General features: G+C 39.3%; 1 pseudogene; it reads left to right on the top strand.

The window, feature by feature from the left end:
* Window positions 1-2351: 2351 nt before the first annotated feature.
* Window positions 2352-4506, top strand: LOC102874123 (annotated as a pseudogene).
* Window positions 4507-14087: the final 9581 nt, after the last annotated feature.

Below are 14087 nucleotides of genomic sequence, written 5' to 3'. Positions count from 1 at the left end.
TTGAAAATCTAGAGGAAGTGGACAAAGCCCTTGAAACTCATGCATGCCCTACCCAGATTGACATTAATAGAAGTAGAGCACTTGAAGAGCTCCATCACAAAAGAAGAAATTGAACAGGTCACAAAAAGATTACTCCACCAAGAAAAGTCCTGGACTAGATGGCGTTGCAGCTGAATTCTACAAAATATTCAGATATTAATTATCAATTTTACTTAAATTATCTCAAAAAATTGAGAAAGAGACATGTTTCACAGATATTCTACAAAATAAGCATAACCCTAATACCAAAGTCAGGGAAAGATACTGCCAAAAAAGAAAACTACACATCAATATCTCTTATAGATTAAAAAGTCCTTAAAAAAATTCAGCCATTAGAATCCAAAAGCATATAAAAATCATGACCAAATTAAATTCATAACAGGTATGCAAGGATGGTTTAACATAAGAAAAAATAATTATTGTAAATCACTATTTAAGAAAACAAATAACAAGAACCATATGATCCTAGCACTTGTTGCAGAAAAGGCAGTTGACAAAATGCAACACTCATCCCTCATTAAGGCACTCAACAAAATAGGAACAGATTTCCTCAACATAGTGAAAAGTATACATGCAAAGCCAAGAGCCAATATCATTTTCAATGGAGAAAAGATAAAAGCATTTTCCTTGAGAACAGGAACAACACAAAGGTTCCCACTGTCATCACTTCTATTCAATATTGTATTGAAAATATTTGCTAGGGCAATACAACAAAAGAAGGAAATAAGATAAGTGACATCCAGATCAGCAAAGAGATGATTAAACTGTTGCTGCATACAGATGATATGATCGTATACACAGAAAACCCCAAGGACTCAAACAAAACACTGTTTGAGGTAGTTGACCGTTTAGTTTGTTGTTCATTGCTATCAAGTTGAGGACAATTCATAGAGACTCTATGAACAAAAGGCCTGAAACCTTTCTCTAACCATAGTCATTTCTCCAGGTTCATAGAGTTTCCAGAGGCACGTGGTTTAGGAAGTGAAAACCATGTCTGCTTCCAAATAGGTCTTAAAACTGGGAGCTCCATCAAACAATGTTCACCACAGGCAGCTGTTGGCGCAAGGTTCAGTTTCACAGCAAACACAGATTACCTTAGTACAGAAAATTGACAGAAGAGTGCTGTATAACTTAGAAGAATGTTCCTCCAAAATGAAACAACAAGAAATACAACCAGAAATGCACAGTCTGGAGAGGATAAAAATTAATGAATGGGATCTACTAAAGATTAAATAATCTTTTGTGTGCATCAAGAATGGTTTCCAACAGGATGAAAAGAAAACCTGACTAGGGGGAAAATATTTGACAATAACATCTCAGACAAGGGTCTCATAACAACAAGAAAAAGACTGATCACTCAATTGTAAAATGGGCAAAAGACACGGAAAGACTTTTCACAGAGAAAGCCATTCGGATGGCCAGCAGACACGTGAAGGAATGATCAATATTGCAGCAATAAAAAAGTTGTAAATCAAAACCACAATGAGATATCTCTCATTGTAGCAGTGCTTAGCAGGAAAACAAACAACAAATGTTGGAGAGGAGGTGGAGAGGTGAGAACTCTCATACGCTGTTAGTGGGATGTTGCAACGATACAACCACTCTGTAAGGCAGTTTAGCATTTCCTAAAAAAAAGCTGAACATAGAAATTTCATACAACTCAGCTATTCACTCCTAGAAATAAATATTCCATAGGTAATTATAACTAAGACACAGATTTATACACCAATGTTCATAGAAGCATTATTCACCATCATGAAAACAGCTCAAATTTTCATCCACAATTGAATGGATTGAGATATTATTGTAAATACACATGATGAAATGCTAAGCAACACAGGGGAGAAACAATTTCCAAAAATTCTACATTATTTGGTAGAGACTGGAGAGCATGATGCTGAGTGAACAAACTCAGTCTCATAAGGATTAATACTGCATAGTATTTACTAATACTGAATTGTAAAACTAAAAGGATAACTAGTGAAACACGTATGGTGATCCAAGGAGAAAAGGGTGGAAGGAGTTGGGTGAAGATGGGTAGGGAGAAATCACAGGATTGCACAATTTGGTAAGTAGAGGGAGGGGGTAAAGGAAATGAGAAAGATCCAGCAGGGACTTAAGACAGAGTGATGGTGGGCAGAGACCAATGGTGGTTAATTTTATAAAACATAGTGACTGGGAATGATTGTATGAAACACAATGCGAATTAAGAATATTTTGTGGAGCCACCCCCTCACAGCTGGTTAGTCTTGTACGGCCTGGTCTTAGACCCTGCCTTCACCCCTTTGGTACTTGGAACCCTTTTCATCAAGATGCCTGAGGAAGTGCAACATGGGGAGGAGGAGGTGGAGACCTTTGTCTTTCAGGCAGAGATTGCCCAACTTATGTCTTTTATCATCAATACCTTCTATTCCAACAAGGACATTTTCCTTAAAGAGTTCATCTCTAATGCTTCTGATGCATTGGACAAGATTTGCTATGAGAGCCTGACAGACCCTTCCAAGCTGGGCAGTGGGAAAGAGCTGAAAATTGATATCATCCCTAACCCCCAGGAACGTACTTTGACTCTTATGGACACAGGCATTGGCATGACCAAGACTGAGCTCATAAATAACTTGGGAACAATTGCCAAGTCTGGTACCAAAACCTTGATGGAGGCTCTGCAGGCTGGTGCAGTCATCTCCATGATTGGTCAGTTTTGTGCTGGCTTTTATTCTGCCTATCTGGTGGCAGAGAAAGTGGTAGTCATCACAAAACACAATGATGATGAACAGTACACCTGAGAGTCTTCAGCTGGGGATTCCTTCACAGTTCGTGCTAACGATGGTCAGGGTACTAAAGTAATTTTGCACCTTAAAGAAGACCAGACAGAATACTTAGAAGAGAGACGAGTCAAAGAAGTAGTGAAGAAGCACTCACAATTCATAGGCTACACCATCACCCTCTATCTGGAGAAAGAACGAGAGAAGGAAATCAGTGATGATGAGGCAGAAGAAGAGAAAGATAAGAAAGAGGAAGATAAGGATGATGAAGAGAAGCCCAAGATAGAAGATGTGGGTTCAGATGAGGAGGATAACACTGGTAAAGACAAGAAAAAGAAAAAAAAAATTAAGGAGAAGTACATTGATAGGGAAGAACTGAACAAGACTAAGCCCATTTGGACCAGAAATCTTGATGACATCACACAGGAGGAATATGGAGAGTTCTACAGGAGTCTCACTAATGACTGGGAAGACCACTTGGCAGAAAAGCACTTCTCAGTAGAGGGCCAGCTGGAATTCAGGGCATTGCTCTTTATCCCTCGCCGGGCTCCCTTTGATCTCTTTGAGAACAAGAAAAAGAAGAATAACATTAAACTTTATGTTCGCCACATGTTCATCATGGACAGTTGTGATGAGTGGATACCAGAGTATCTGAAGTTCATCCATGGTGTGGTTGACTCAGAGGATCTGCCCCTCAACATTTCTCATAAAATGCTGCAACAGAACAAAATCTTGAAGGTCATCCGCAAAAACATTGTCAAGAAGTGCCTTGAGCTCTTCTCTGAGTTGGCAGAAAGACAAGGAGAACTACAAGACATTCTATGAGGCATTCTCTAAAAACCTGAAGCTTGGGATACATGAAGATTCTACTAACCGGCGTCACCTTTCTGAGCTACTTCGCTATCACATTTCCCAGTCTGGAGATGAGATGACTTCTCTCTCAGAATATGTGTCCCGCATGAAGGAGACCCAGAAGCCCATTTATTACATCACTGGTGAGAGCAAAGAGCAGGTGGCCAACTCTGCTTTTGTGGAACAAGTGCACAAGTGGGGCTTTGAGGTTGTGTATATGACTGAACCTATCGATGAGTACTGTGTGCAACAGCTCAAGGAGTTTGATGGGAAAATCCTGGTTTCCGTCACCAAGAAGGGCCTAGAACTACCTGAGGATAAAGAGGAGAAAAAGAAAATGGAGGAGATCAAGGCCAAGTCTGAGAATCTCTGTAAGCTCATGAAGGAAATTTTGGATAAGAAGGTCGAGAAAGTGACAATTTCTAATAGGCTTGTATCTTCACCCTGCTGCATCATGACTAGCACATATGGCTGGACAGCCAATATGGTTGTCATGAAAGCACAGGCACTTCAGGACAACTCGACAATGGGCTACATGATGGCTAAAAAGCATCTGGAGATTAACTCCGATCATCCAATTGTTGAAACACTGAGACAGAAGGCTGAAGCAGACAAGAATGACAAAGCTGTTAAGGACCTGGTGGTGCTGCTGTTTGAAACTGCACTGCTCTCTTCTGGTTTCTCCCTTGAGGATCCCCAGACTCACTCCAACTGCATATACCACATGATTAAGCTAGGCTTAGGCATTGATGAAGATGAGATGACTGCTGAGGAACCCAGTGCTGCTGTTCCTGATGAGATGCCCCCACTTGAGGGTGATGAGGATGCACCTCGCAAGGAAGAAGTGGATTAAAAGTTCCTACTGTGACACCCCCTTGCCCCTGTATAGCACCCTTGTGGTTCCCACAGCAGCCATGAGTTGCCCTCTCCCATCTGGCTCCATCTGCTGATAGCTAGTATTTTTCTTTCCTGTCCTGTGTGTTAAGACAGGATGTAACTCTGGCCTCAACCTCAAGAATGAGGTGGGATATTGTGTATTGTGAGTTTTGTTTATTTTGTTCTGAAATTAAAGTATACAAAATAAAAAAGAAAAAGAATATTGTGGAGTACAATGTATATGAACTTGGTCAGCAAACCAATATAAAATAATTTTAAAACAAGATTTTAAAAAATGTCAATCTACTAGTTTTAATTATGTACTGTGGCTAAACTGGTATGTGGAAACTCTTAGTGCCAGCATGGCATGTTTAATTATTGCCTAAAAGCTATTTTAAAACGGAAACCTTTGAGCAAGTATTAAATAAATTGAGTAGACAAATTCATACTGGAATGTGAAGTTTAAATAACTTTTTAATTTTGCAAAAAGTGAGATGGCATCAGGACAACTGAGTCAAGCCTCTATTAACTTCAAAAAGAGCAATACTCCTCATCAGTGATATCTACCATACAAAACCGATTCCCAAAAGGTAAGACATGACTTCCACTCTCCCACATGTATATTTCTATTAATTCCTGCACCAACCAAACTGCTTTAAAGCTGGGATAAAAATCTATCGCAATGAGCACACAGATTTTACAAAATCATATTCATGGCTACAGGATTTACTAGGCAGGTAATAGGTTATAATTCAGGTTGGCAAAAGAATACAGTTCCTCAGTTTAGACAGCTTCTCAAGTGTGCTCTCCAAGTTCCTTGACCTTCAGTTTTACTGCTTACATTAGTGTTAACAAAGTTCCCTCATCTGGCTAATTTTGGCATCTATCCTCAGTGCTCCATCAAACTGGACTGAAGAATCCTGGCAAAGCAGTCCCATGTTAGTTCTGTCTCATTTTGATCTCTGATCCTGTGCTGAGGCTACTGCTGTTTCATGTCTGACTAAACACAGAAACCTCTGGCCCCCAAAAAATGAACACTGCCCTCTTCTACTACTATCACTTCCATGCTGATAGTGAGAGTCTCCTATTTTCTGCTAAATTTGCTCAATTTGAATGTGTGGGATGTGAAAAACTGAACAATCTCTTAATTATTTGCTTATACACATTCTAATTCAAGTCCCTTTCCAGTCATGTTTGTAAAGTCAAAACCATAGCTAGGAGAGCGATTTTGAACAATAAACTCATGACCCTACAATTATGTATTTTAATTTCTTGAGAGAAGTATCCCTTAATTATTTGTTTTATCCCAGGGTCCTAGGAAAGTGCCCGTTGCATGGAATCTACAGGAACACTTTATTCACTAGATTTTTTTTATTATGTATCTATTGCATATATTTTTTTTTTTTCTATAATTATATTTTATTAATTTTCATAAACATTTACAGAGATTTTGGGCTTCCATTCATTCATTGTTGCACCATTCTCTCTACCCTCCTCCCAGTTTGTTCTTGTCCAAATGCCACAGTGCTTGTCAAAGCCAGTTCTGATTAATCTTCTTTGTCAGTGTGTCCTTTGCCATTCCCTATCACTCCTCCCTGAGAGAGACTTCACCCTGAGTCATAAGGAAAAGGGGATGGCATATTCTCTTAGCTACTTCCTGCTGAAAAGGGACGCTGTGGGTTTCAGGGTGAAGGTCTTCTCTCACTACTCTAAAGGGCCCCTTTGGCAGTAGGAAACACATAGACTATTATGGAGATTGATTTTGGAATTTAGATGCACTGTTATCAATTGTGCTTAGCCATACATGTTCATATCCTTGAGGATGTATCATGGGGGTGTTGCAACCTAGAAGACACAAATTTGACTAACAAGTTATAAGTACATGAGTCAAAAATTATGGAAAAGTGAAAGAAAAGATTCTTTCATTGTTTTACAAACCCTCCCCCAGGTCCCCTCCACCATGTAGCCCTCGCTCTAGACTCCTGTGATGACAGAAACACCTAGTTATATATCTCTTTTAAACAGTTTTCTCCCTCCTCTGTTTCAGTGCAGTATACATTACTGAACCCATCTTACTCAGTCTCTCCCCAACCCCAAGGACAGTCCCATTCTACAACAGTGGCATCATGTAATATTTGTCCTTTTGTGACTGGGATATTTCACTCAGCATAATGTTCTCCAGAGTCAACCATTTTGAATAATATTGCATGAGTTCCTTGTTTTTTAATGCAGCATAGTATTCCATTGTGCAAATATACCACAGCTTCTCTAGCCATTCTTTTGCTGATGGGCACTTAGGTTGTTTCCAACTCCTTGCTATTGTGAACAAAGCTGCAATAAACATGGGTGTGCATATATCTGCTTGGATGTCAGCTATGGTCTCTTCAGGGTATATTCCCAGTAGTGGAATTGCTGGGTCAAATGGTATCTCTATTTGCAACTTTTTGAGAAAGCGCCATACTACTTTCCACAGTGGTTGCACCATTTTACACTCCCACCAACAGTGAATCAGGGTTCCAGTTTCTCCACAACCTCGCCAGCATTTGTTACTTGCTGTTCTGTTAAATTTTGCTATTTTGACTGGGGTGAAATGATATCTCATAGTTGTTTTAATTTGCATCTCTCTTAGGGCTAGGGATTTTGAGCATTTCTTCATGTGCTTGTTAGCCATCTGAATGTCGTCTTCGGTGAAGTGCCTGTTCATATCCTGTGCCCATTTTTCTATTGGATTATTTACCTTTAACTCATGGATACCTAACACTTGATAATCACTTGAAGGAGAAAAAGTTACCTTTATTAATAAAGAATAGGGAAGAGGAGGGAGCTTGGAAAAAGTGACAAAGTGTACAAGGAAAACAATGGAATTATTAATTAATATAATCTGATTATAAAAGGGGCATACATTTCAAAGAAGAAACAAAAAAGAGAGAGAAGAATGGAGGGGGGAAAGAGAAAGGAGGCTGAAAGAAAGGGGGAAGGAAGAGAAGGAAGATAGAATGGGGGAAAAAGAGAGGGTAAAGAAACTGACAAGGAAAAGAAATTCTTGTATTTATTCTCTGTTTAAAACACATTTTGCACAGATTACAAAAAGAAAATAAACCAAAATTAGATTATAGCATGCTCTCTATAATTATATTGTGACAATCAGAAATTAGCCTAGATTTCAGTATTTCCAATGGCATTTGCAAGCTTACACATTTTATTAGTCTTTGATCTTTCTCTTGAGAAAGCTTGAGTCATAACAATGTAACATTCCTGTTTTTGTTTGTTGTTCTGTGCCATCAAGTTGACCAGGACTCAGAATGACCTTATGAACAATGACTCTGAACCCTGTTGTATCCTAAGCCAACCTCATCATCCCTGAAACACCTGGCCCCATTGACATAGTCACTGTGTCAATCCACTTCATCCAGGGTCTTCCTATCCTGTGCTGACCCTCTACCCAAGCATGATATCCTTCTTCAAGGACATGCCCCTTTTAGCAACATGTTCAAAGTATGGGAGACAGGGTTTAAAAATCCTTGCCTCCAAGGAGCAACCTGCTGATATCCATTGCAAGGTGGTCATGTGATCTTTCATTTAAACATGGGTAATGACATTGGAATTCACGGGAGGACGACTACATTATTAGCTACTTTTAGCTAAGTATTTCGTTTATTACCTCACAAAGAGAATGACAAGATAGCTGTTGCTGATAGATGCCATAGAATTGACTACAATTCATAGCAACTCTATGAAAAATAAATCTGAACTTTGCCCTATCCTGTGCCACTCTGAAAATCTTGAATATGGGAAATCTACTATTATAATCACTGTGTCAATCCACCTTTTTTTAGTGGCTTCTTCTTTTTCTCTGATCCTTTACCTTCCCCAATATATCTTTTTACAAGGACGGACTCCTTTTGACATTAAGCCCACAGTAGGTGAAATGAAGTTCCACCAACCTGGCCACTAAGGAGCACTATGGCCATACTTCCTCTCTCATAAAGTTGTTTGTCCTTTGGTAGTCCACTCAGTACATTCCTTCAACACTGTAGTTCAAAGACATCAATTCTTCTGTCATCCTTACCCACTGTCCAACTTTCAAATGTAAAACAAATAATTGAAAAAACCACTGCTTAGGAAACGTGCACTTTAGTCTTTAAAGTGACATTGTTGCTCTTTAGAGAAGAGATTTTGTTCTCTTTGGAGAAGTCTTTGTCAGATTTTCCCAATACAACACATCTTTTGATTTCTTTATGTATCCAAGCAAAATTAAATTGTTGAAAAATATTTTCTCTATCTGTCACAGTGTTATCTGTTGTCTAGTACTGAAGATGTTTCTCATTGTAATGTATCTCATATTGAAGGCTTTAGTCTTTGATCTTTTAAAGTAAGTGTTTCAAGCTCTCTTCATTTTTAGCAAGTAAGGCTGTGTAGTATAAGTAACTCAGGTTGTTGTTGTTGATGTTTGATTGCCTTCAAGTCAAGCGCAACTCATAGTGACCCTAAGAACAAAAGGCCTGGAGCCCCTCTACACCTATTGACATTTATCAAACTTCACAGAGTTTTTGGAGGCAAGATGTCTAGGAAATGGATGCCACTCCTGCTTCCAAACCTGTCATAAAATGTTATTGGTCAAGTTGCCTATGATGCATAGCGACCCTATGTTCAGCTGCTCTGAACCCTTCCCTGTTTTGAGCCAGTCTCACTAATTTTGACACACCAACCCCATTGACCCAGTTACTGTATCAATCCATCTCATCCGGGGTCTCCCTCTCCTGTGCTGTCCATCCATTCTTCTGAGCATGGCGTCCTTCTCCAAGGACTGGTCTCTCCTGTCCATGTGCCTGAAGTGAGGCAGAGCTTAAAAATCCTAACCTCCAAGAAAAGACTTGGTTTCAACCTCTCCAAGATAAACCAATTTAGTTTTCTTGGCAGTCCATGATATGTTCAAGACTCTTCCCCAGCACCATAATTTGAAGGCATCTATTCTTCTTCTGTCATCCTTAGTCATTGTCCAACTTTCTGAAGCCTAACAAGTAATTGAGAAGACCATGGACTGGATTAGGCATACTTTTCTACCTAGACTGATATCATTTCTCTTCAGCACTCTGGAGAGGACTATGACAGCAGATTTTCCCAATGCAATTAGTCTTTTGATTTCCTGACTGCTGGTATTAAGAGTGTTGATTGTGGATCCTAGTTAAGCTGTAGTTGTTAACAACCTCAATCTCTTCTCCATCTATTATGGTGCTGCCAAATGGCTCAGAGGTGAGAATCTTTGTCTTCTTGATGTTGAGCTTCAATGTATATTAAAGATGACACTCCTTGACTTTTGCAGCAATGCTTCCGGTATTCTTCTGTTTCAGCAAGCAAGGTTGTATCATCTGCATATCATAGGCTGTTAATGAGTGTCCCTCCAATCTTGATGCCACATTCCTCCTTATAAATCCCTGTTTTCCAAATGTTCTGCATACAGATTGAAAAGGTACTGGTAACGGATGTATCCCTGACACACTCCTTTCTTGATTTTGAACCATGCAGTGTTTCCTTGCTCTGTTCTGAGGACTGCTTCTTGGTCCAAGTATAGGTTTCACATAAGCATGATCAAGTGTTATGTTCTTCCCATTTTCCTCAAGGTTAGGCACAAATTATTGTGATCTACACAGTCAAATGTCTTTGCATAGTCAATGAAACACAGACATTCTTCTGTTCTGGTAGTCTCTGCTTTCTACCAAAATCCATCTGACATTAGCAATAATGTCTCTAATGTCATGACCTCTTCTAAGCCCAGCTTGTATTTCTGGTAGTTCCCTGTCAATGTACTGTTTAAGTCATTTCTGGATAATCTACAGCAGGGTTTTGTTAGTGTGTGATATTAGTAATATTGTTCGATAATTTCCACACTCTTTCAGTCATCTCTTTTTGGAATGGGAATAAATATGGATTTCTTCCAATCAGTTGGCCAACTAGTTGTCCTCCAGATTTCTTGACATCACTTAATGAGCACATGCAGGGCAGTATCTGTTTGCTAAAATACGTCAATTGGTATTCCATCAGTTCCTGGGGCTTTAAGTTTTGTTTTTTTTTGCCAAGTCTTTCAGAGCAGCCTGAACTTTCTCCTTCATCACCACTGCCTCTTGCTCATATGTTGTTTCTTGAAATTCTTTTGTGTCAGCCAATTCTTTTCAGTACAATGATTCTCTATACTCCTTCCATCTCCTTTTGATGCTTCTTGAATCATGCAATATTCTGCCGACAATATCCGTAAGTAACACAGGTAGACCAGTGCAAAATAGTAATGGAATTCTTCCCTGAAGCTCTATGAAATTCTCCCTCTCAAGTGAATAGAATGGTTTCTAATAGCATGCTAATTAATTAATCAATCTATGTGGCTAACTCTGAGAAGAATGAGAACCCCAGAACACTTGATTATGCTTCTGCAAAACCAATACTTGGACCAGTGCAAAGGAACATTCTATGTTCAAAATTGGGAAGGGTGTGCACCAGGAATGTTTCCTATCTCCATATCTTTTCAATCTATATGCAGAATAGATTATCCAGGAGGCTAGACTCTATGAGGAAAAATATACTATCAGGATTGGAGGAAGACTCATCAACAGTATGCATTATGAAGATGACACAACCCTGCTTGCTGAAACTGAAGAGGACCTAAAGCACTTGCTGCAGAAGGTCAAGGACCTTCAATATGGATAGAAGCTCAATATCAACAAAACAAAGATTCTCACCACCTGGCCAATTGGCAGCATCATGATGGATAATGAGGAGACTAAGATTGTAAACAACTTTAGTTTGCTTGACTCCAAAATCAATACTCTTTTTTCCAGCAGCCAGGATTGATGCCTTTTATCTGTGGTGTTGGAGAAGAGTTTTAAATATACCATGGACTGATAAGAGAACAAACATGCTTGTCCTGGAAAGGATTGAACCAGGTTGCTCCCTGGAGGCAAGGATTCTGAAGCTTTGTCTGACATACTTTGAACATGTTGCAAGAAGGGACTAGTCCTTGGAGAGGGATGTCTTGCTTGGGAAGGTGGAGGGACAGTGCAGGAAGTGAAGACACTCTATAAGATAGATTAATTCAGTGACTGGGGTAATGGGGGTAGGTGTGTCAAGATAAGAAGATTGGCACAGGATAAAGCGGGGTTTAGGGCTGTTGTACATAGGGTCACTATGAGTTGCAGACAACTCAATGGCACATAACAACAACATCAATTCATCAATAATTCTAATAGTTAACAACCAATTCATTCATGTAGTGTTTCTCCATCATTGTAATGGCTTATTAGAATGGCAAAAGAATAATAGGCGTCTTTTAACTATAGTGTTGGAGAAGAGCATTGAATATCCCACTGTCTGCCAAAAGAACAAACAGATGTATTTTGGATTTCTCATCCAGAGTACAGCCAGAGTGCTCCTTGGAGGCCAAGATGAGAAAACTTTATTGAACGTACTTTGGGCATGTTGATATGAGAGGCTATTCCTTTAAGAGGGACATCATGTTTAGAAAGGTGGAGGGACTTTCAATCAAGTGGATTGACACAATGACTATGGCAATGGTCTTGAGTGTGTCAGAGACTATGAGGCGGTCACAGGATAGGACGAGATTCAGCTCTGTTGTCTGTAGGTTCTCTATGAGTCATTCTCAACTCAAAGGCACCTAAGAACAACAACTAAAACAACAATGCTTTATTGGGCCATATGGCAGTTTTATTATTTTATTATGTTGTCATTGGATTGGATTTCCCTGGATTTCATGAAATAACTTCTTAGGAATTTCTAACAACAACAAAAACTTTATGAATCCTGGACACATGTAACAGTATTTTTTAAATGCATCTGAAATTCAGACTTAAAAAAAAAATTTAAAAAAAGGATGGAAAAGTTTCTAAAAATCTCACAGGGAATTCTGAATACCAGTATCATAGGACAAACTTTACATTCACAATTAGCAAACTCGACTTGAACTGAATATTGACCTAGTATACTTTTGTCTTCCTCTTCATAACTCTATGAGTTCAGAACATTATTTTTCCCTTTAGTACATAAACTAAGTATCGCAGAGGTTAAATAATTTAGTAACTCTTAAAGACAGAACTAGATTGAAATCTGAAATTGTCTGACTTATGTTTATGCTTCTTCGGAATCACTCTGCTGCCTGTATGGTATCACAGTTACAAATACTACTGATATCTGTGAGTGGAAAACGGAAGTGAAGTGAAGGACACCAGCACAGATGTCCACATTTCCCAGGTCAGTGCTGCCTACTCCTGCTTAATGTAGTCTTTAATTCCATCTCTGAGAATCAACAAGAGGTATTTGATATTGTAACTCTGATCAAACTAGATTTCCATTCCAAGTCGCAATCAGTAATTCCTTTCCAGAATCACCTGACATCATGTCTGATTTCATGATACAAAGAAGCCCCATGTCTGCCACTCTTTAAATGGAAGCTGTTTTGCCACTCCCATCTCTTCTCATTTTAATTTTTCTTTGCAGAGTGCTTCATCCCAAGAGAGGTGCAGGCTCCACTGTTCTTCCAGCATCTTCCCGTTATCAAGCGTATTTCTTGTTCCCACTCCAGGCTGCTCAGGGAGATGTTGACTGATTCCCTGCTTGAAATCTGCAGCACTTCAAAAGGCTTCTCCTGACTCCCCCACAGCTGGGGCTGGCTTGTAGCCACCACGTGGGAGCGGAAGCTGGCTCTGGAGTCCCAGGGCAATCGTGAGATATATATGCTTTTTGCTGCTCCTGAGATATGCAAGTGTTTTCAAAAACCCTCCAGTGTTGCCAGGATGACAATTGACTCATTATAGCCAGCCTTTCCAGTGCTGAGAAATGCCTGTCTGGGACAAAGGAATTAGAGAGGAACATTTTCTTTGGAAGAGGAGTGGGTCTTGGACAGCCAGCAGAGACCTTAGATGGCAGAAGGGAGACTGGAAGCTGGGGCACTTCTCTCCTCTCCATGTTATCAAGCATTCATTCTGCAAGATGCCAGGTTCTTCCAACACAAGAGGTTTTAACAGAGGTGTACACATACTTCTTAGCCTCTGGAAGTTTAGAATCCTTCCATCCAACAAATATATTCTTGGGTGTGTGCCTAAACAAGGGGTAGGAGACTCCTGGAAGAAAGAAACAATTACTGTCCACAAATTGAAAACCTTATGGAGTTGCTTCTGGTACATGCGTGTCAAAGTAGAACTGCCTCATAGTGATCTCAAGGATTGAATTTTCAGATTTTGTGGCAATTTGCAATACCTAGAGACTTTATTTTACTTCAAAAAGCTTACTTTCTCAAAGAAAGAGAAAGAAAAGATGCATGTATAATTGTGATAAATGGAGAAATACACCTAAATATCAAACAGCCTCAAAAAGGAATACTTCTCTCTCGATAGATAGATAGATAGATAGATAGATAGATAGATAGATAGATAGCTATAGAGATAGAGAGACAGAGACAGAGATAGATAGATAGATAGATAGATAGATAGATAGATAGATAGATAGATAGATAGACAGACAGATATGGATGTGGATATGGATATGGATATGGAT

Source organism: Elephantulus edwardii, unplaced genomic scaffold (genome assembly GCF_000299155.1).
Source record: "Elephantulus edwardii isolate Elephantulus edwardi_28Jun2011 unplaced genomic scaffold, EleEdw1.0 scaffold00204, whole genome shotgun sequence".
NCBI classification, from domain to species: Eukaryota; Metazoa; Chordata; class Mammalia; order Macroscelidea; family Macroscelididae; genus Elephantulus; species Elephantulus edwardii.
Note: the sequence above shows the minus strand (reverse complement) of the source record. Positions and strands in the feature narration are given on the sequence as shown.